The sequence below is a fragment of the Anomaloglossus baeobatrachus genome, chromosome 1 (assembly GCF_048569485.1).
Source record: "Anomaloglossus baeobatrachus isolate aAnoBae1 chromosome 1, aAnoBae1.hap1, whole genome shotgun sequence".
Lineage (NCBI taxonomy): Eukaryota > Metazoa > Chordata > Amphibia > Anura > Aromobatidae > Anomaloglossus > Anomaloglossus baeobatrachus.
This window is the reverse complement of record NC_134353.1, coordinates 142,448,455-142,472,402: the sequence shown is the minus strand read 5'-3', so window position 1 is coordinate 142,472,402 and position 23,948 is coordinate 142,448,455. Positions and strand designations below refer to the sequence as shown.

At 49.5% G+C, this 23,948-nt stretch overlaps 1 protein-coding gene across 3 annotated transcripts in view; it reads left to right on the top strand.

Annotated features, from left to right (window-relative positions):
- The window catches only part of FGL1 (fibrinogen like 1), a 212,908-nt gene that overhangs the window by 105,252 nt on the left and 83,708 nt on the right, over window positions 1-23,948 (top strand). The gene's annotated exons all lie outside the window — the stretch shown is intronic.

Here is a 23,948-nt window from a genome sequence, read left to right as displayed (position 1 = left end):
AGTCTCTTGTTGGAAGGTGAACTTCCCCTCCCAGACTCACAATTTGATACAGGTTTTGCTCAAGAATATTATTGTATTTCGCACCATCCATCATTCCCGCGACTTGGACCACTTTTCCTGTCCCTGCTGCCAAAAAACATCCAAACAAGCATGATGCTGCTGCCGCCACCATGTTTTGTTTCACTTTGAGGATGGCTCTCTTGGGATGATGAGCTGTGCTGGTTTGGAGCAAGATATAGCATTTACTTTGGTGGCCAAAAAGTTACATTTTGGTCTCATCTGACCACAGCTCCTTCCTCCATACATTTAGGGCGTCTCCCACATGTCTTTTGGCAAAATCAAAACAAGCCATCCAATTTTTGGCTGTAAGGGGTACTTTACACGTTGCGACATCGCTAGCATCGGCTAGCGATGTCCAGCCCCCGTCACACATGCGATATGTGGAGATTGCTGCCGTAGCGAACATTATCGCTATGGCAGCTTCACACGCACATACCTGCTCGGCGACGTTGCTGTGACTGCCGAACTATCCCTCCTTCAAGGGGGAGGTGCGTGAGGCATCACAGCGACGTCACCGCGACGTCACTAATCGGCCGGCCAATAGAAGCAGAGGGGCGGAGATGAGCGGGACATAACATCCCGCCCACCTTCTCCCTTCCGCATTGCCGTCGGGACGCAGGTAAGGAGATGTTTGTCGCTCCTGCGGGTTTACACACAGCGATGTGTGCTGCCGCAGGAGTGACGAACAACATCGTACCTACGGTCGACCCGACATACACAGATCACCGATTTTCAACGCTTTTGCGATCGTTTATCGGCGCATCTAGGATTTACACGTTGTGGTGTCGTTTCCAACGCCGGATGTGCGTCACTAACGACGTGACCCCGACGATATTTCGGATGCGATGTCGCAGCGTGTAAAGTACCTCTTAGTAAAGGTTTGCTGTGGTACCATGTTCTTTCCATTTGATGATAATGGATTTGATGGTGCTGTGGGATGATCAGAGATTGGAATATTTGCTTAGAAACCAATTCTGACTCGTACTTCTCAACAAGTTTGTTCCTGACTTACTTGGTGATCTCCTTGGTCTTCATGGTTTTGTTTGGTTATTATAATTATTATAATTATTATTTATTATTATAGCGCCATTAATTCCATGGAGCTTTACATATGAAATGGGGTATACATAATAGAGACAAGTACAATAATCATGAACAATACAAGGCACATATAGGTACTGGAGGAGAGCAGACCCTTCCCACGAGGGCTCACAGTCTAAAAGTTTGGTTAGTGGTATCTTTTGCTTAATGTTGTTGCAGCTTTCTGGCCTATCAGAAAAGGTGTATATGTGACGCCCTGGCACCGCTAGGTAGTCACAGAGGTAAATAACACCCTACATAACACCTTCCCACACAAGGGTTCCATCAGCCACAAAATCCTAGCCACCCCCCCAGGGTAAGAAGGACACATGTCGCGGGCGGAGGGGACGCCGCTGCGCTCGCTAACGCTCGGGTCTGGCGCTGCTGCGGCTGCTGCTCGGTGGCTCGAGCGGTGAGCCAGATCCGGGGACTCGAGCGGCGCTCCTCGCCCGTGAGTGAAAAGGGTGGTTGGTTTGTTTGGGGATTTAGTCCGTGACGCCACCCACGGGTTGTGGTGAAGATGGGCACCACCGCTGCTGGTGACGGGGATCCCGGGAGCGATGGTAGGGAGCAGCTGGGATGTTGTTTTCCCCCTCCGTGGGTAGGGGTCCGTGGTCCCGGGGCCCGGTGGTGTGACGGGGAGGCAGGGTAGGTGAGGTGCAGGGTTGCCGGGACAGCGCGGTGCGGTGCCCTATGGCAAGGGTGTACTCACTCAGCAAGAGATGCGCAAAGTCCTCGGTAAACCAAACGGCTGGATGGACGGGTCCCGCAGCCGGCTGCAGTGTCTCTTCCCGGACAGGTGATGGCGGCTGTCTTTCCCTGCACCTTTGTGTACTGTTTTGACTACGATGGGTCCCCAACGGTAGTCCACTCCCCGGTGTATGGATGCCGGAGGAGCCCGTTTGCCCGCAGGCGCTGGCCCTTGGGTCTCTAGCTTTAGGCGGTAGCTGTATACCTTCACGGTGCGGACGGTTGCCTTCTAACGGGTCTTTGGCTGTTAGGAAACCCCTGGGGTTCCTGTCACACTCGGATTTGACTGTTGACGGCGACTCCAAGCCTAGTCGGGGTCCGATGGCCCTGCCTGTGTGTGCTGGCTTCACTTCGCTCCCCGGTCGGTACCGGCGGGCCACCGCCCGACCCCGGTCCTACGGTTCCGCGTTGATTCACCACTCCTGCAGACGGCTACCACCGTCTGACAACCTTGTTGTCAGTGCCTGGGACACAAACCCAGACACTCTCCACTTCACTCCTCTCACTTCAACCTGCTGGACTCAAACTGTCACTTTTCCCGCCTCCAGGCCTGTGAACTCCTCGGTGGGTGAGGCCAACCGCTTGGCTCCACCCCACCTGGTGTGGACATCAGACCCTGGAGGGAGGCAACAAGGATTTTGTGTTTGGCTAATGTTACTGTCTAGTGGGGGTGGGGGTGTGTGTGTGTTACCTGTGACGACCTGGCTAGTCCAGGGTGCCACATTCCCGCTTGGTGAAATGCAGACCGTCCGCGGGCTGCCCGTCCATCACCGGTTTTATTTTATTTTCAAAACTGTAAAACATAAATAACATGTCAACATATCAAACATAAGCATTTTTGTCAAGTCACTTCAAACGTTACACATAAAAACATTTTTAATAATGACGGATGGATGGATGTCTTCCGCTCTTCCACCCAAGCAACCTAGCCCTGATGCTACCCCTAAGAAGTGGGCAGCACCCCTTGACCCGAGTCCACGTTCAGGCTGCCCGAGCGGGAACGGGTACGGTAACTTGCACCCGACTGTCACTTCAGGGGACCCCACGTCCAGCGGGACCCCTGACCCCCGGAGGATGTCCACCGGTCCTGGTGGTGGCCGGGCCCCAGCCTGCTCTGCTGCGGGCCCTTCCTCGAATCTGCCTCTCCGGAGGCGGCAACGGTATCCATCCCACAACACTATTTACAAACCCACAAGTTCGTGGGTGGCCTGCTATTTCTCGGCCATGTACATAAGCAGTTTCTCATGTGGGTGGTAAAAACACACAGAGTCCCTCCGGGGACAACTGGCCGGCAACGGCCGGGATAATCACGTAGATAATCAGATGATCTTTCGGATGATTATTGTCATTCACTCACATATTTACACAATCAGCAGGTTGCACCCCTAAATGTCGCTTTCCGTATACCTAAGCGGGGGCCTACCTAGGTTGGAGCGGGTGGACCTTCAGGGCCCAATGTCAGTAGTTACAGGCGAGGGGACAGAGGAGTTCTCTGTTCTCTTCCCGTATATTGTGTGGGGCAGGCGGAGACCCAAGGGGGCTAGGTACAGGTGCAGCCCTGGGCACTGGTTCACTGGCGGTTACTCCCATTTCCTTTTCCTCCACGGGTTGTGGGAACATTATTACCAGAATAATTACCGCGACATTCTGCGTAGGCCAGTCCGCTGGAAAATCACCCATTACTGTGTGGATCACCTCTTTTTCTTTCTCCGCGGTTGGTCTGGGGGCCGGACCTTCGGCTGCCACCTTCAATGGAGATGGGCACCTCTTCAGGTGGTCCCTGGAAACTGTGGCCGAAGTCTTCCCTTGGTCACGACTGATCTGGTAGGCCTTCTCATTCTCCCATTCAGTGGGCTGTACGACATACGGGGTTTTCTCCCACTGGTCATCAAGCTTATGGGTTTTTCTTTTCCGTTTTAGTACTACATCCCTAGGTTTAAAGGGACCAGCTGGAACCCGCTTGTTGAAGTACTGTTCTTGCTTTTCCCGGCTCCGACACAGGTTCCTTTCTACGTACTCCTGGACCTGTCGGTACTGCGCTCTCTGCCGAGTGTTCCATCCAAGAGTCGAAGGGAGGGCCTCTGGAGCTTCCAAGTCCATTTCTAGGTCCACCGGCAACCGGCCCGGCCGGGCTCTCATCAAATACGCTGGTGCACATTTGGTAGAGCTAGAGGAAATGTTATTGTACATGTCGATCAGGTCAGGCAGCTTTTCTGGCCACAAGTTCCGCTCTTCTAATGGTAGCATCTTAAGGAGACCCAGGACCAGATGGTTCATCGTCTCACACATGCCATTAGTCTGGGCATGGTAAAGGCTGCTTTACACGAGTCGATCTATTGTGCGATGCATCGTTGGGGTCACGGATTTTGTGACGCACTTCCGTCATTCGTAACGACATCTCCTCATGTGACAGCTCCTTGCAAGTCCAACCGATGCCTAATCGTTTGAAATTCGGCCATCGTGTACTCATCGTTTAATTCCATAAAATCGGTCAGTTTAGTCTTAATGAACAACACATTGCAAAGTGTGACACCGTGTAATCGGCCATCCTCGTAGTTGTTTGTGACGTCAGTAAACGTTCAGGGCGTATTTGTGGTTTTAAATAATCACGCCTAATCTAATTGGATTGGTTGTAGCAGATGCGTTTTGATTGGTTATTACTGTTATAAAATACGGAGCTGTAGTCATGATGTGTGAACATTCAGCCTTGGCGTCATGCACAGTGTTTTATAGTGCATTACTCCTAATTTTTCTTACGTTTGTTTGTTCGCTGGATTTTCCGCACTCACTCCTTGTTATCCCTTTTTTGTGGTAAGTTGTTATATGCCAATCTTTCCTTTTTGGATCAAAATCGACATTAACCAGACCACAAACAACAAACAAGAATGATGCTAAGGACACACGAGGCAACAAAGACAGACGCAGAAGAGAAACTATATATATGGGATGTAACCAATCAACCACATTAGCAGAACTGGATTGAGCAGGTCAGAAGAATTCAGGGCGTGCAACAATCCAGACAACGTCACGGAGGGCTGTATAGTTTGCCTAATTACGCCCATACAAAAGACAGATTGACCAAAGGAAAACATGTGTGAAGCCTTTTGGACGTCCGCCATGGCCAATCAATATATCGATGAGCGCTTTGTGGTCGTTTGACAACACTCAACGTGTGACACATGGACAACTACCTATCAGCGATACAAACAAACAAAAAAAAAAAGACTTTGCCAAATAAATCGCACGATGGATTGACTCGTGTAAAGCAGCCTTTAGGCGTGGTCCGAATCTTCTTGCAGCCATATAACTGGCAGAATTCTTGAAACATCTCCGCTTCAAAAGCCGGACCCCGATCGGTAAGCACCCTCTCCGGGTACCCGTGCGGTCGGCAAAAATAGGCCTGGAATACTCTAGCGGCGGTACTGCCGGTCAGGTCCTTGACTGGGACAACCACCATGAATATCGAATAGTGGTCTACGATGGTTAGGGCGTAGGTGTACCCACTTCGGCTAGGGGTGAGTTTGACGTGGTCCAGGGCGACCAACTCCAGCGGCTGATGTGTGATGATTGGGCGTAGAGGGGCCTTCTGGCTGGCCTCGTCCCCTCTTCTCAGTGCACAGGGACCACACTCTCGGCACCAGGCCTCCACAGACTCCCGCATCCCACTCCAATAGAACCGCTCTCTCAACAGCATCTCCAGCTTCTTCCACCCAAAGTGCCCGGCACTGTCATGGTAAGCCCGTAGAACTGTGGGCACACTAGCCCAAGGAACCACCAGCTGACGAACCTTCTCATGAGTCTTCGGATTGATCAGTTCCCAATACAGTTTCCCTTGGTCCAGATGCAGCCGGGCTCGTTCCTTCCACAGCCATTGGGCCTCGGGAGGAGCAGCAGGATCCATTCTAGCAGAACCTTGTTCAATCATGGTCTTGACCACTTGGTCTGCAGGCGCTTGGTCTTGGGCTTCTTGCCATCCCTGACTGGGTAGCGGGTCCAGGTTTGCCTGTTGCTGTTTGACATGCAACTTCTCGACCGGTGGCCGGTGAAATACGGGCAACTCGATTTCTTCGAGATCATCGCCTTCCGACCCCTCATCCGGTAGGTGGGGCATCCGGGATAGTTCGTCCGCGTTGGTGTTCTTGCGGCCGGCTCGGTACTTGATCGTGAAGTCATAATTAGACAGCCTGGCCACCCACCGTTGCTCCAACGCGCCCAGCTTGGCCGTGTCCAGATGGGTTAACGGATTATTGTCCGTATAGGCTGTGAACTTAGCTGCTGCGAGGTAATGGCGGAATCGCTCTGTAATGGCCCAGACCAGGGCTACGAACTCAAGCTTGAAGGAGCTGTAATTCTCAGGGTTCCTTTCCGTGGGCCGGAGTTTTCTGCTGGCGTAGGCGATCACTTTTTCCCTTCTGTTCTGGACCTGGGACAGGACTGCTCCCAAGCCTACATTACTGGCATCGGTGTAGAGGATGAATGGGAGACTGTAGTCGGGGTACGCCAGGATTTCTTCCCCAGTCAAGGCCGTCTTCAGCTGGCGGAAGGACTCTTCATGCTTTTCTTCCCACGCCAATGGGGTTCCAGGGGACCTGCCACCCTTGGTCTGTCCCACGAGAAGGTCTTGCATGGGGGCGGCCATCTTCGTGTATCCCTTAATGAAGCAGCGATAGTAGCCCACCAGGCCCAGGAACTGTCTCACCTCTCTCCCCGTGGTCGGCCTCGGCCAGTCCTGAATGGCAGTGATCTTTTCGGGATCTGGGGCGACGGCTTCCGCGCCCACCACATGTCCGAGGTACTGCACCCTGGGTTTCAGTAGGTGGCACTTAGAGGGCTTCAATTTCATCCCATATTTGGCTAGGAACACGAACACTTCAGCCAGATGTTCCAGATGGGCCTCGTACGTTTGGGAATACACGATCACATCGTCCAGGTACAGTAGGACCGTTTCGAAATTGAGATGTCCCAGGCAGCACTCCGTGAGCCGTTGGAAGGTTACAGGTGCATTGCACAGCCTGAACGGCATGCTGTTAAACTCGCAGAGTCCCATGGGAGTGGCGAATGCCGTCTTCTGACGGTCCTGCCAGTACCCGCTAGTAAGGTCAAGGGTAGAGAAGAAGTTAGCAGTTCTCAGCGCAGCTAGCGACTCTTCGATATGGGGGAGAGGATAGGCATCTTTATGCGTGATCTGGTTGATCTTCCGGTAATCCACACACATTCTCATGATGCCATCCTTCTTCTTTACCAGCACCAGTGGGGCTGCCCAGGGACTACAACTATCCCAAATGACCCCTGCCTCCTTCATGTTCCTCAACATGTCTTTGGCGCATTGATAGTGTGCTGGCGTAATAGGCCTATACCTCTCTTTGATGGGTGGGTGTAGGCCTGTAGGAAATATGGTGTTGAACCCCCTTAATCCTCCCGAAATCTAATGGGTGTTTGTTGAAAACCTGTTCATACTCTTGCACTACCCTGTATACCCCCTCTTTGTGATGCGTGGGTGTGGTTTCAGTATCTACGTGTAGTTCCCGGCACCACTCTTCTAACTGTTCAGGGGGTGCATGGTTACTGGCCGGGGATGCTGAGGTAAGAGGGGCGGCTTCGTGCATGGTGTGAGGGTCTAGGGTGAGCAACTTGGCGAGGGTAGCGTAACGGGGGAGCCTGACTTCCTCCTCTCCACAATTCAGCACTCTTACAGGCACTCTCCCCTTTTTAACATCAACCACCCCTCTGGCCGCCATCACTGTGGGCCAGTGTTCAGAAGGCGTGGGTTCCACCATCGCCGGGTAGTCGCGCCCCTGGGGCGCCTATTGCTGCCCTGCACCAAATAATCATCTCACTTCGGGGTGGCACTACCAAGGGGGCCACATCCATCACCCTTACTCCACCAATCTCTTCACCAGTTGAGTTCACTTGCTGCCGATACAGAAGGGCCCGGATCTCACGCTGCACAGCCCTCTGTCTGCCTCCTCCTGCTGTGGCGACCAACTGCTGCAACAGACTCAGCACCTCACTCATACAATGCTCCATCACATTGGTCCCTAGGATTACTTTAGGGTTATGGTCACTGGGTTCATTCATCACCACAATCATTCCTTGGTCCTTTAACTCCGCACGTCCCACGGTCAGGGTCACTTGTTTGTATCCCACTTGGTTTAGAGGGAGTCCATTGGCTGCGACCAGGGTCAGGCTATCATCAGAGGGGGCAAGTTCCTCAGTACCCCAATACCGCTGGTACAGTGTATATGGTATAGTGGTTACCTGTGATCCTGTGTCCAAGAGGGCCATGAGCGGGATGCCATCCACTGCCAGAGGGATGATGTGGCGAGCTCCGACGTAATGGTCTCGCCAGTCCGGGGGGCCCTTGGTGTCTACTCCTGAGAACTGGCCCTTGGCCCCAGGGGTTGCTCGTTTAACGGGCATCGCCTAGAGTAATGGCCAGGCTTGCTGCACCTGTAACAAATAGGAGGCCCATACCGTGAGTCATTGGTCCTTCTCCGCTGCATCCAGGGGACGTCCTCCGGGCTGTCGGCGTTCTGGGGGCTTGACTCTCGACGGCAGCTGGAGTGCGGCGAGGATCTTGGCTAGGTCTCCATCCATGCGGCGGACCTGGGCAGCTAGCTCCTCCATCATCCCGACGGGCGCTGCAGGGGCCGGTAGAGCCGGGGGTGGAGGTGCCACCGTGATAGGAGCGGTCTCAGCCGGCCATGAAGCCGCCTCAGGAGCGTCTGGCATTGGGGCCTGCAGGGCCTTGATGGCTCGCTCTTTCAATACTGCAAAGTCCAGATTGGGGTGTTCGAGTGCCCACAGCCATAGCTGCTTGCGGTCCTCCACAGACCCCAGCCCTTGCAGGAATTGTTCCGCTAGCATCTTATTGCTATCCGCATCATTAATAGTGTTCACCCGCTTCAGCGTACGGAGAGCTGTTTGCAGACGCAAGGCATAGTCTATTATATTGTCCGCAGGCCGTTGTCGACACTGATAAAACTGCATCCGCAGCTCCGCTTCCTTGCGGGTCTCAAAAGCGATTTGTAGCTTCTCAAAAATGGTAGTCACTGAGGCCCAGTCCGTATCAGTCCAGGTCTCTGTCTCCTGCTCAGCCGCGCCGGTGAGCTGCCCTAGCACCACCGCTGCCCGTTGCCTATCAGTCAAGGGATATAAATCGAGGACCGGGCTAATCTTTTTCTGGAACACCTGCAGAGCATCAGGCTTCCCATCGTACTGCGGTAGCCAGGTAGCACCGGGCACATAGGGCAGGGAGAATGGCATCACCTGGGTGACCGCTGGGCCTGCGGCCTCCCCCGCTCCTGCGGCCGGAGCGTGGGCTATCCCGTTTCCATCTACGGGTGCGGCGGCGGCTGCGGCCGCCACTCCTCCGACAGCTCCGTCGGGCGCAGACATCTTTTTCCCGTCCCCCCTTGGTTCTCTTCAGCACTTCCGCTTGTTGGGGGCGGGGCTTCGCGTTTGCGCCTTCCCTGCTCGGGGAAGACGCTAGAGCGGGAGATTTTCGCGCCAAAGATGGCGGTGCCTCAAAATTTTCGGCCGGACACCGCCGGCGGGGATCACAAGGCGCACTTCTACTGGTAAGTAGATCGGTTCGATCCTGTTCGTGACGCCAAGTTGTCGCGGGCGGAGGGGACGCAGCTGCGCTCGCTAACGATCCGGTCCGGCGCTGCTGCGGCTGCTGCTCGGTGGCTCGAGCGGTGGGCCGGATCCGGGGACTCGAGCGGCGCTCCTCGCCCGTGAGTGAAAAGGGTGGTTGGTTTGTTTGGGGATTTAGTCCGTGACGCCACCCACGGGTTGTGGTGAAGATGGGCACCACCGCTGCTGGTGACGGGGATCCCGGGAGCGATGGTAGGGAGCAGCTGGGATGTTGTTTTCCCCCTCCGTGGGTAGGGGTCGGTGGTTCCGGGGCCTGGTGGTGTGACAGGGAGGCAGGGTTGGTGAGGTGCAGGGTTGCCGGGACAGCGCGGCGCGGTGCCGGATGGCACGGGTGTACTCACTCAGCAAGAGATGCACAAAGTCCTCGGTAAACCAAACGGCTGGATGGACGGGTCCCGCAGCCGGCTGCAGTGTCTTTCCCCAGACAGGTGATGGCGGCTGTCTTTCCCTGCACCTTTGTGTACTGTTTTGACTACGATGGGTCCCCAACGGTAGTCCACTCCCCGGTGTATGGATGCCGGAGGAGCCTGTTTGCCCGCAGGCGCTGGCCCTTGGGAGGGAGGCAACAAGGATTTTGTGTTTGGCTAATGTTACTGTCTAGTGGGGGTGGGGGTGTGTGTGTGTTACCTGTGACGACCTGGCTAGTCCAGGGCGCCACACACACCAGTGGGCAGGACCAGTCGGATTGGGAGCGCCCACCTAGGGGGTCTTGAGGATCCGGGGGCAGGAACAAGTCAGATCATTTTTGAGTTTGAAGTTGGAGGTCAAGTGGAGAGGAGTGACAGTGACAGACTGTCAGGAGGAAAGCTGAGCCTAGTGAGAGTGGACAGGGTAGTGACCCTGGTCTACTGGCCAGGTGGCAAGCTGTGGACCGTGTACAAAGGCGACGGGAATACGGTGGCAGGAGATCCAGAGTGGACCGGGACAGGGTTGGAGCCCACCGGTACTGACAGCGGGGATCCGGTCCGGAAACCATGCACAGACGGGGTACCTGGACCCTAGTTAGAAGACGGTTGCAAGCCCCTTCTCTAATTCACCAGGCCGGGAGCAAGTTTCAGGCCTAGCTCCAGAAGTTCAGCCCAGATAGAGCGAACCGTCAGCCCACTGCGGGGGATAGGGTGTCTGAAATTACCTACTGAAATCCCAAGGGTCAGTGTTCGCGGGCAACGGCTCCTCAGGTACACAACACACCGGGAGCGGGTTAAATCAACACACACGAGTTAATTCAACACAAGAAAATTGCTAAGTGCTGGAGGAAGGGACATCGGTACACCAGCCCAGGTGTGGGACCCGAGTACACCCTGACGCGGCAGCCGGCCACTGGCACCTTGGTTTACCAACGGACTTGTGTGCAATTATTCCACAGTGAGTACACCAACACTCCCCGGTCTGGCCCGGCACACCATCTCCGGCCTACATCACACCCCGTGTTATGGACACTGAGCCCAGGGGAAACCATCCCTACCCACGGAGGGGCTAACATCCAGCTGCCATCCCATCGCCCCCAGGTGCTCACCAACCGCAGTGGTGGGGCTACATCTCACCACACACCGTGGGTGGCGTCACAAAGTACTTGCAGCAATCCCACACATATACGCCCCCTTTTTATTTGAGTGTCCGCACGACCCCTGGGTCCGGAAATCCCTCGAGCCATTGCGGATCCAGATCCGAGCAGCCCGACTGCTGACGTGGGGGCCGCACATATATACTGACAGACCATGTGACTCTAGCACTGGAATCCATGCCCTACCCTGCCTCTCCCCAGCAGGGACGCCGACTCACTCATGAACGTGGCTGGACTGCGTCCATTCCCGCACTCCCACACGCACGCCTTTCCATGTATTTCGCTGCCTCCTCCTCCCGGGGCCCGTGCACAATGCACATGTCCCCTGGGAATGTGCTTAGGCCGTGAGCACCAGCCGAGCTCTTAAAGGGCAGGAGCAGCATTTCCCGGAAGTGCCTTTCAGCCTATCTGGGAGGCACTAGATTAGGTGCCTGTACAACACCTTTAGTTAGTCAGTTTACCCATCTGCTAGCTAGTTGTCAGGTTCTGAGCTTCTGTCCCATTACCTATACCTTTGTCTGCCTTCCCATACCTGTCTGACCCTGTCGTGCATCGTGCCTACCATACCTGTCTGCTCCAGCCATCCTGTCTGCACCCACCAGCATTAGAGACTGTACCCTCCTGCACCTGTGTCCATCCCTGTGTTCCCTGCCCTGGGAGCAGGGCCGGACTGGCCATAGGGCAATTCTGGCAAATGCCAGAAGGGCCGGTGCCTGTAGTGGGCTGGTGCCTGTAGTGGCCGCTCAATCTTCAGTCACCGCCGCTCTCCTCCGCAGTGTGCGCTGTGCTGTGTTGGCCCTGCTGTGCGATTCTGCGCCCGGCATACACATTGCTGAGGAGAGTGATGGTGATCGTAGCTATCTCCTTCCTGATCAAATGTATTTGTGTCTCTCAGCCATAAATACATTTGAACGGTGTAGCGCGGCGCTCGGGTCTGGGCTCCGATGTGCATCAGCGTGATGAGATCAGCACCCTGTGACGTCATCACACTGCTGCGGGCACTACAGAGACACGTCGGGCAGTGGTGAGCGCTCCATGGAGGAGCAGAAGAAGATGAACTGCACTGGAGAAGGGGAGAACAATCGTGAAAGGGACACAGCTTTCTGAGACGTAGTGGGGTGAGTACTTTATTCAGAGTGGGCAGTGTGTGTGTGTGTGTGTGTGTGTGTGTGTGTAGGATATTTTACAAAAGGGCATTGTGGGGGGGAAATATTTTGCAGAGGCAATGTGGGAGGGTACAGTGGCATGCAATAGTTTGAGTACCCCTGGTCAAGTTTACTGATATTCGGAACAATTAAGCAAGTTGAAGATGAAATTATCTGTAAAAGCCATAAAGTTAAGGATAACACATATCCTCTGCATTTTAGACAAAAAAATATATATCTTTTTTACATTTTTAAATTCACAACAAAAAATAAAGTTGGCAAATGCAAAATATTGGTTACCCTGCATTGTTAGTACCCTGCAGCACCCCCTTTGGCAGGTATCACAGCTTGTAAATGCTTTTTGTAGCCAGCCAAGAGTCTTTCAATTCTTGTTTGAGGGATTTTCATGCTTTCTTCCTTGGAAAAGTCTTCTTGTTCTGTAAGATTCCTGGGTCCTCTTGCATGCACTGCTCTTTAGCGGTCTAGCCACAGATTTTCAATGATGTTTAGATCAGGGGACTGTGAGGGCCATTGTAAAACCTTCAGCTTGTACCTATTGACATAGGCTAATGTAGATTTTGAATTGTGTTTAGGATCCTTTTCCATTTGTAGAAGTCATCCTCTTTTCAACTTCAGCTTTTTTACAGATAGTGTTATGTTTGCTTGAAGAATTTGTTAAACTTTAATTGAATCCATTTTTCCCTCTACCCGTGAAATGTTCCCAGTGCCATTGGATAGAACACAACCCAAAGCATGATTAATCCACCCCCATGCTTAATGGTTGGCGAGATGTTCTTGTCATGACATTCTGTTTCCTTTTTTTCCCAAACATTTGGTTTGATCATTGTGGCCAAAGAGTTCTATTTTAACTCATCAGTTAACACGACTTTTTTCCAAAATACATCAGTCTTGTTTAGATCTTATTTTGCATGCTTCTGATGCTAAATTTTATGGTTAGTACGCAGGAGGGGTTTTCTTCAGATGACTCTTCCATGAAGGCTATTTTTCTGTAGGTGTCTCTGAACAGTAGAACAATGTACCACAACTCCAGAGTCGGCTAAATCTTTCTGAAGGACTTTTGCAGTGAAGTGAAGGTTCTGATTTGCCCCTCTAGCAATCCTACAAGCATCTCTCACAGAAATTTTGCTTGGTTTTCCAGACCTTATCCTGACCTCCACTGTTTCTGTAAGCGCCATTTCTGAATTACTTTTCGAACTGAGGAAAGGGCAACTTGAAAACGCTTTGCTATTTTCCTCTAGCTTTCTTCTGCTTTATGGGCCTTCACCATTTTGATTTTCAGAGTGCTAGGCAGCTGCTTTGAAAAACCCATGGCTGTTGTTTTATTTGCACAAGGTTAGAGAAAGCTGGGTTTTTATAAAGCTGTGAAATTTGCATCACCTGCCCTTTCCTAACTATGATAACAAACAAGCCACAAACCTAACAGGCTAATTAAGGTCTGAAATGATAGTCAAAGTTATCTGAGCACACAAATCTCCAAGGGTGTTCAAACTTTTGCATTGGCCCATTTTCATTTTGTAGTTTTTAAAATTTTAAAGATGAAAATATTTTTTTTGTTCTTACCTAAAATATAAAGGAAATGTGTCATCTTTAACTTTATGCCTTTTAGAGATCATTTCATTTTCAACTTGATTAACTGTTCACAATAACAGTAATTTTGACCAGTGGTGCTCAAACTTCTGCATAGCACTGTTTATTAATGAGACTGGCAGCATGGGGGTATATTAATGAGAGTGGCAGCTTGGAGGGATATTAAGGAGAGTGGCGTGGGAGGTATATTAATGAGAGTGGCAGCGTGGGGTATATTAAAGGGAACCTGTCATCAGAAATTGAGCTTTAAATCTAAAAGATTACCCCTCTGCAGCTCCTGGGCTGCATTCTAGCAAGCTTCCTGTACTTTTTGTGCCCCCTTTTAAACCAAATAAAACACTTTATAAAGTTGTACCTTTTGCCTGCAATTCTTGTAAATTTTCCATGTGGACGGGCTGTGTGGTGTCGGTTACTGTCCCTCCTTCTGGTTTACGCCGTCCCCCATTGCTTCATTTCATAGATCAGGACGCCGCCCACAGCGCCCGAGGTCCCGTGCACGCGAGGACTGCTGGTGACGTGGTCGCAGGCACGATATTATGGGCGGCGCTGTGATTGCATTGCAAGTGCCCGCCCATAATACCGTGGCCGCGCTCTCCCCTTTGTCTCCTGCGTTCTGCGCAAGCGCTGGCCAAATGATCCGACGCCACCTTTCCCATCTTGCCCTGCAGCAGGAAATAGATGGGAGGAGCGGATCAGGCCACCACAGGTTACGAGGAGACGCTTGCGCAGAACGCAGGAGGCAAAGGGGAAAGTGCGGTCACGAGGTTATGGGCGGCACTTGCTGATGACACTCACAGCGCCGCCCATAACCTCGTGCCCGCGCAAAGAGTCACCAGCGGTCACACGTGCACACAGTGCTCGGCACCGCTACAGTCGCACAGCGCATGCGCGGGACCACGGGCGCCCAGGGGCGGCATCCTGAGGTTTGAAATCCAGCGTTCGGGGGCGGCGTAAATCTGCTGGAGGAACAGCAACGGATCCCAGAGAGCCCGCCCCCATGGACGATTTACAAAATTTGCATACGAAAAGGTACAAGTTTATAAAGTATTTATTTTGATATAAAAGGCGCCACAAAAACTATAGGAAGCTTGCTAGAATGCAGCCCAGGAGCTGCAGAGGGGGAAACTTTTAGGTTTACAGGTAAATTTCTGATGACAGGTTCCCTTTAAGGAGAGTAGCACTGTTGGGGTATATTATCGAGACTGTCAGTGTGACGGTATATTAAGGAGAGTGGCAGTGTGCGGGTATATTAAGGAGAGTGGCAGTGTGCGGGTATATTAAGGAAAGCAGCAGTGTGGGAGTATATTAAGGAGTGCGGCAACATGAGGGTATATTAATTAGAGTGGCAGCATGGGGGTATATTAAGGACATTGGCAGTGTGAGTATATTAACCCCTTAACAACCTTTGACGGATCTTTCCGTCATGGAGCGTGTGCCGCTAAGCCCCGCCCCCTGCCGCGGGCAGGATGCAGAGATCTGCGCACATATCAGCTGTTTTCAACAGCTGACATGTGTGCCTGCATGTTACGAGTGGAATCGCATTCCACCCGTAACATTAACCCCTTACATCTCGCTGCCAAAGTCTGGCAGCGAGATGTATATACGCGCGGTCACTATTTTTACTTACCGTCGCCCCCAACGGAAGTCACGTGAGTGATCACGTGACTTTCGGTGGTTGCCATGGTAGCACAGGGTCATGTGATGACGCTTGCAGCTACGACGAGTCACTTTCGTTTTCACTCGGCCCGGAGGCCAGGAAAGCAGGAAGTGATCTATCTGCTGTTTACAGCTGTATAGCTGTGATGAGCAGATAGGGAAGAGCGATCAGATTGCTGATCGCTATAGGCCCCTAGGGGGACTAGTAAAATTAAAAAAAAAAGTAAAAAAAGGTTTTAAAAAATAAAAAAATAAAAAAACCCCTAAAAGTTCAAATCACCCCCTTTCACCCCATTGAAAATTAAAGAGTTAAAAAAATAATAAATATACACATATTTGGTATCGCCGCGTTCAGAAATGCGCGATCTATCAAAATATAAAATCAATTATTCTGATTGGTAAACGGCGTAGTGGCAAAAAAATTCCAAACGCCAAAATTACGTTTTTTGGTCGCCGCAAGTTTTACACAAAATGCAATAAGAGGCGATCAAAACGTAGCATCTGTGCAAAGATGGTACTATTAGAAACATCAGCTAGAGACACAAAAAATAAGCCATCACTGAGCCATAGATCCCAAAAAATGAGAACGCTACGGGTTCCGGAAAATGGCGCAAAACGTACGCCACTTTTATTGGACAAGCTTGTGAATTTTTTTTAACCCCTTAGATACAAGTAAACCTATACATATTTGGTGTCTACAAACTCGCACCGACCTCAGGCATCATACCCACACATACGTTTTACCATATAGTGAACACCGTGAATAAAACATCCCAAAAACTATTGTGCCATCACACTTTTGTTTGCAGTTTTTCCACACTTGGAATTTTTTTGCTGTTTTCCAGTACACTATATGGTAAAACTTATGTTTTCATTTAAAAGGACAACTTGTTCCGCAAAAAACAAGCCCTCATACGGCAAGATTGACAAAAAAATAAAAAAGTTACGGCTCTCGGAAGAAGGGGAGCAAAAAACAAAAACGGAAAGTGCCCGGGGGCTGAAGGGGTTAAGGAGAGCAGCAGCATGGGGGGGTATATTAAGGAGAGTGGCAGCGTGGGAGTATATTAAAGAGAGTGGCAGCGTGGGGGTATATTAAGGAGAGTAGCAGCATGGGGGGTATATTAAGGAGAGTGGCAGTTTGGGGGGTATATTAAGGAGGTGCAGCGTGCAATCAAAAACTGCTGCCGCGAGGAGGTGCAACATGCGATCCCAAAACTGCCGCTGCGAGGAGGTACATCGTGGATCCAAAAACTACTGCCGCGAGGTGGTGCAGTGTGGAACCAAAAACTGCTGCCGCAAGGAGGTGCAACGTGCGATCCCAAAACTGCCGCCGCGAGGAGGGGCAGCTTGGAAACAAAAACTGCTGCCGCAAGGAGGTGCAACGTGCGATCCAAAAACTGCTGCCGCGAGGAGTGCAGCTTGCTTTTTAGAGATCATTTCATCTTCAACTTGTTTAACTGTTCTCAATAATAATTTTGACCAGGGGTGTCCAAACTTTTACATGCCACTGTATATTCTTATACATATGGGCAGTATTATAGTACTTATATTTTTGTGCATAGGGGCAGTAATATAGTAGTTATATTCTTGTGCATAGGGGCAGTAATATAGTAGTTATATTCTTGTACATAGGGGGGGCAGTATTATAGTAAGTATATTCTTGTGCATAGGAGCAGTATTATAGCAGTTATATGCTTGTACATAGGAGCAGTATTATAGTAGTTATATTCTTGTACATAGGGGCAGTATTATAGTAGATACATTCTTGTACATAGGGGCAGTATATTTGTATATGGGGAGCAGTATTATTTTAATTATTGTCTTGTGCTATTATGCAGTAAAACAGAAGAAGTATTTTGACTGTCCCTATGACGGCAGCCATAACGTCACCATTAATAGTGCCAGTGCACCCCCCCCCCTCCGGAACCTCGCTCGCTGAGTAAATAATGGAGCCTCACTAAGTAAATAATGGAGCCTCGTTGAGTAAATAATGGAACCTCGCTCGCTGAGTAAATAATGGAGCTCGCTGAGTAAATAATGGAGCCTCGCTGAGTAAATAATGGAGCCTCACTAAGTAAATAATGGAGCCTCACTAAGTAAATAATGGAGCCTCGCTGAGTAAATAATCGAACCCCGCTGAGTAAATAATGGAACCTCGCCCGCTGAGTAAATAATGGAGCTCGCTGAGTAAATAATGGAGCCTCACTAAGTAAACAATGGAGCCTCACTGAGTAAATAATGGAGCCTCACTAAGTAAATAATGGAGCCTCGCTAAGTAAATAATGGAGCCTCGCTAAGTAAATAATGGAGCCTCGCTCGCTGACTAAATAAAGGGGCCACACCCACTTGCTATGTCATCATATTATAAGGTCACAGTAGTCAGAGACTATAAAAAGCTATGTGGCTATCATTTATCCTCATACTCCTGGACCGGACCGCTGAACAACAAAGCTCCACCTGTCACCATGCCATCTAGAACGCAGAATGAACGCAGTGTAAGTCAGCGGCGACGCAGAGCCAGGAGGACCCCCATAAAGCGCCACCCCGGCCGTAGGACAGGTAAATATCTCTATATATGCTTGCCTGTGGACAGAATGTGTAGTAATTATGGCTTATTCTTGTCTCAGTTCACAGGCGCAGAAGGCACCATCACAGACGGTGAAGAGGTCTCCACACGGCGACGCCGCGTCTCAAGACTTCAGCAAACCCTGGGTGAATCCAAAAGACTTCTGAAGACTCCACCAAAACCGTAGTGAATCCAAAATATTGCTTGAAGGCTTTACGAAACCCGTGCTGATTCCAAAATACTTACTGAAGGCTTCACCAAACCCGTGCTGAGTCCAAAAGATGCTGGATGCCGCTGGAGATATGTTAATAAACCTAAGGCGCAAAAACTCTTCTGTTCTGGTTGTTTTTTTTTAGTAAAACGCCTCAATCTTTTTGTGCTTTATTTAAGCTGGGGTCTTAAAGGGGGCCAGGGTTCTTCTTGTAGACATGTGGGATCTTAAAGGGGGCCGGGGTTCTTCTTGCAGGCATGTGGGATCTTAAAGGGGGGCCGGAGTTCTTCTTGCAGGCATGTGTTCCTGCATAAAGACCACACTGATCAGCTGCAGGACACCACACATCATAGGATATGCCCGGCATCAGGGGGGCCAGAGTTCTTGTTGCAGGCATGTGGGATCTTATAGGGGGGCTGGGGTTCTTCTTGCAGGCATGCGTTCCTGCATAAAGACCACACTGATCAGCTGCAGGACACCACACATCATAGGATATGCCCGGCATCAGGGGGGCCGGAGTTCTTCTTGCAGGCATGTGGGATCTTATAGGGGGGCTGGGGTTCTTCTTGCAGGCATGTGGGATCTTATAGGGGGGCTGGGGTTCTTCTTGCAGGCATGTGTTCCTGCATAAAGACCACACTGATCAGCTGCAGGACACCACACATCATAGGATATGCCCAGCATCAGGGGGGCCGGAGTTCTTCTTGCAGGCATGTGGGATCTTATAGGGGGGCTGGGGTTCTTCTTGCAGGCATGTGGGATCTTATAGGGGGGCTGGGGTTCTTCTTGCAGGCATGTGTTCCTACATAAAGACCACACTGATCAGCTGCAGGACACCACACATCATAGGATATGCCCGGCATCAGGCTCCTATCGGTCCAGGGTCTATAATCAGGTCATATCTGTAAATACAAAGTGACAAATATTAAAACCCCATTGTTGAACTTTTTATTACAAAAAAAAAATCTCCACAAAGTTGGATGGAAATAAGAGTATGATTAGTTATGGGTGGGACCACAAACACCCGGAATCAGTGCATCCAACAGGGTTTGAAAAAACCCCACAACAAATAATTAAAGAAGTAAGAATTATAATAAAAACATCACATTCAAAAATAAGTGAAGACAACCAGGTTTAAAAAAAAAAACAAATAAAAACAACCTAAGGAACAAAATACAATTAAAGAGAATAACAGAAAATAAAACAAAAACCTCACATGCACAAATATCCTGGATCAGGGAATGCAATTGGGTTTAAAAAAACAAACTAAACAAAAATAAAAACCTCACTCACATGCACAAATATCCGGGATGAGTGGATCCAACTGGGTTAAAAAAATAACAACAAAAAAAAAAAACAAATAGAAAAATAAAAAAACAGACCTCACATGCACAAATAACCAAAATCAGTGGATCTAACCGGGTTTAAAGAAAAAAAAAACAAAAAAAAAAAACACCTTATAAACAAAATACAAGGACAGAAAATTAACAGAAAATTTAAAAAATAATAAAATCATCAGATGCAAAAATACCTGAGATCAGTGAATGCAACTGGATTTAAAAAAAAAACAAAAAAAACAAAAAACAGAAAATTAACAAAATTAAAAAAAAATAAAAACCTCACAGTATATCCGGGATGATTGGATTCAACTGGGCTTGAAACACCCCCCCCCCCCAAAAAAAAAACAGAATTAAAAATAAAAAACAGAGACCTCACATGCACAAAGATCCAAGATCAGTGAATGCAGCTGGGTTTAAAAAAAAAAATACAATCAAAGAGAATAGAAAATTATAATAAAATAAATAAAAACATCACATGCAAAAATACCCAGGATCAGTGAATCCAACCAGACTTAAAAAAACCCCGAAAAACAAAACCCCAAAAAACAAATAAAATGCAATAACAATAAATAAACCGAAAATTAAAAAAAAATCTCACATCCACAAATATCCGGGAACAGTGAATCCAACCGGATTTAAAGAAAAAAAACAAAACCAAAAACATAATACAATCAAAGAAAATAAAATTAAAACCTCACATGTTTTTTTTTGTACTTCATACAAACATTTAAAATATTATAGAAAAACGATGGTGGAAAACAAAGTGAAATAGCCTTTTTTTTTTTCTTCCCAAAAAGGGTTGAAGTGTACACTTCCTTGTGTGATATATGTCTCATTGTAGATAACGGCAGCTATTGTTTGGGCCTGGATTATTATATTTTCATGTGAAAAATCATGATCATTGTGGTGTGTGTTAGCATAAATTACTGCACAAGGAGTGGCTGTTCCTGTAATTGCGGTCATATGGGCAGTCACCTAGCTTTCCCAGGGTTAGATAACATGTCAGGATGGAATCTGGAGCTCCTTTCTCAGGTGTTGGATAGGATCCATCAGATCTGTTCTGTGTTGAGTAGTGTGACAAGCCCCGTGCGCCTCAAGGACGTCTCGCCAGCGGTCACCTGGAGGAGCGCAGTATTGATTAAGTAATTTCTTATTCTATAAACGCCACAGATATATATACATATATATATATATATATATATATATATATATACAAAGAACATAGAAAATTATAAAATAGAAAATTATATATATATATAATTTTCTATTTTATAATTTTCTATGTTCTTTGTATATATATATATATATATATATATATATATATACCGTATATATATATATCTTGGGGATGAGCTATGTTTAACCAAGGGGGAATGTGACGCCCCTGAACTAGTCAGGCCGTCACAGGGTACTGCACGCGCTTTATCTCTTAGTGCAGAACTCAACCCCCCATGGTCCTGTGTTCCCAACCTATGGTACTGCCTCTATCAGCATCCAAATCCCAACCACACCTCACACCACACCCTGCCAGACACACCAGTAGGCTGCTAAGCTGGAATAGGGCCACCCACCTAGTTGTCAGATAGACTGGTGGGAGGGAGTAGTGGAGAGGAGTTGGCTCCAGGGGAGCGAAGGGAGAGGAAGCAGGAGTTGAGTGTAGCCCTCAAATGATGAGGAGCTAGGGGAGTGTGTGGCTCCCGGAGAGTTACAGGTTGGGTCACAGACGGTGTTCTGGGACCAGAGGAGTCAGAGACCCGGTCGCAGGGTATTGAGGCTGGGTGCCTGGACCCGGTCTTGGAGGACGGGAGGCATATGAATCTAATAACCGGTCTGGGACTAAAAGTACGGCGGGGTACTGGACCCTACGTCGGGGAGTAGCTTCAAGCAAACCCGGCAATTAACCTGCAGAGGATAATGACTTTATGGACTGTCCCCAAGAAGCTCAAAGATCAGGGGCACTAGCGCAACGAGGGAGATAGAGCTTTCCAACCCAAGCAGCCCACTGAAATCCCAAGCGTGAGCCCTTGAGAGCACAGCTCCACTACAAACAGTAGGGAGCAGGGCCCAGACAGCTTTATGCCAACGGGCCACCAGGACACTTCAAATTTGTGCACGGAGGCAGGCTCCGGACCACCCGGCAGTACTATAGGGGATGAATACCCGGAGGGGTTCCCCCAAGAGGGCAGCGGCACCCAGAGACTTGGTTCACCTTGTTGTCAGAGTCTGCTTTGCGGCCGCATCATCACCAACACTGCCTGAGTGAGTACATGGTCCTCCCCTGCTTCCAATCCACACCCCAACACCACCATCCAGAGTCCCGGGGTCTCCCCTACCTGTGGCATCTGGCTGCCCCCACTCCATCTCCCCCGGGTACTCCCATCGGCAGTGGCGGTACTCCACTTACTGCAAACCACGGGTGGCGTCACAAACTCTTATCCCCTGTAAATACCCCCTTTACATTTGAGTGGCCGCAAGCCCCCGGGTCCGGAGACCCTCGAGCAACAGCAGACCCTGGATCCGAGCGGTTCGACCGCTGCAGGGACGGCACAATGCCTCACAGATCCTCAACTGGCAGCTTCATAAAATAGTACCCGCAAAACGCCAGTGTCAACGTCTACAGTGAAGAGGCGACTCCGGGATGCTTGCCTTCAGGGCAGAGTGGCAAAGAAAAAGCCATATCTGAAACTGGCTAATAAAAGGAAAAGATTAATATGGGCAAAAGAACACAGACATTGGACAGAGGAAGATTGGAAAAAAGTGTTGTCACGAGCTTTAACACAATCCCCTTTAAATACTCCCTTCATTTGAGTGGCCGCACGACCCCCCGGGCCGGAGACCCCTCGAGCCACTGCGGATCCGGATCCGAGCAGCCTGGCTGCTGGCATGGGGGCTGCACACTGGCAGGGTGTGGTGTGAGGTGGCTTAGGATTTTGTGTGCTGGTGTTCAGTGCCCCGGGTCAAGGCTCCCAGAACCAAGGAGGGTGGGCCCTGCACCTAAGATAAAAGCAGTGCAGAACCCTGCAACACCCTGATATAGCCACGGCATCACATATTTACTCATCTTGGTATATATGTTCTTATCCTGGGCCCATCCTGATATAAATGATCCACATCCTGGTGTATAAGGACCCTTTCTTAGGCCCATCTTGGTATATATGTCCTTATCCTGACCCATTTTCTGGTATATACAGTCCCCGTTCTGTCTCTAGCTCATAAAAAAACAGCAAAAAAAAAAAAATCCCCATTCTACTCACCTCCCAGTATACTCTGTAGTAGATGTGCAGTGGCCAGCAGCTGACATCGGCATGTGCTCTATCTCACAGTCAGGTGAAATAATCCTAGACACAGCTCCGAGAGTGTCATATGGCGCGCACCTTGGTGGTCGCTTAGTGAAACCCCTTCCATGTCAGGGTAAGACTGGGTCCCCCCTGTGGTCCAGTGGGTCCACTCCTACTACTACTTACTCCATACCAAGGAGCGTTACAGTGACACTTAGATTGCACACAGGTGGACTTCCTTTCACTAAGCATGTAACTTATGAAGGTAGTTGCTTGCACCAGAAATTTGTAGGGGCTTCACAGCAAAAGGGGTGAATACATATGCACATAGCAATTTTTAGTTATTTTATCCCATAAATGTATTTTCTGCCTATAGTTTTCTCACTTGACCAGCTTAGACTTTTTAGTGCTGATGCATCACACACAAATCGGACTACAAAAATATTTAAATAAAAAATTAAACAAGGGAGCGCATGTGAAGGGTCTGGCAGATAGCGGTGAGGAGGAGAAAAAGAAACTGCTCACCTGATGTGGTTGTGCAGCCCTCGCACAACCACGGTGTAAGACGGGAGTGTGGTGTCAGTAATCTTCTAAACTGTTAGCCCACGATGTCCATCCAGGGAAGCAGATTCCTGAAAAGCTGGTCATATGACATATCACTAGGTGTCTCTAGTAATCTGACCTCCGTATCAAGCAGCTCTTGCTGTGAACCCACAGAGGGGAAGATCAGCAGTAAAGTATAGAAGCACGGTCTAATAGAGCGCTAAGGAGGCCACAGTATTAGAATAATTTTTTTAGAATTTATTGTTTTCTATCAGCCACAACATGTTTCGATATACACAATAACTTCATTAGGTGGATATCCACTTGATGAAGCTATTGTGTATATCGAAACGTGTTATGGCTGATAGAAAACAATACATTTTAAAAAAATTATTCTAATACTGTGGCCTCCTTAGCGCTCTATTAGACCGTGCTTCTATACTTTACTACAAAAATATTTAAACACAGATTGTAATGTAACAAAATAG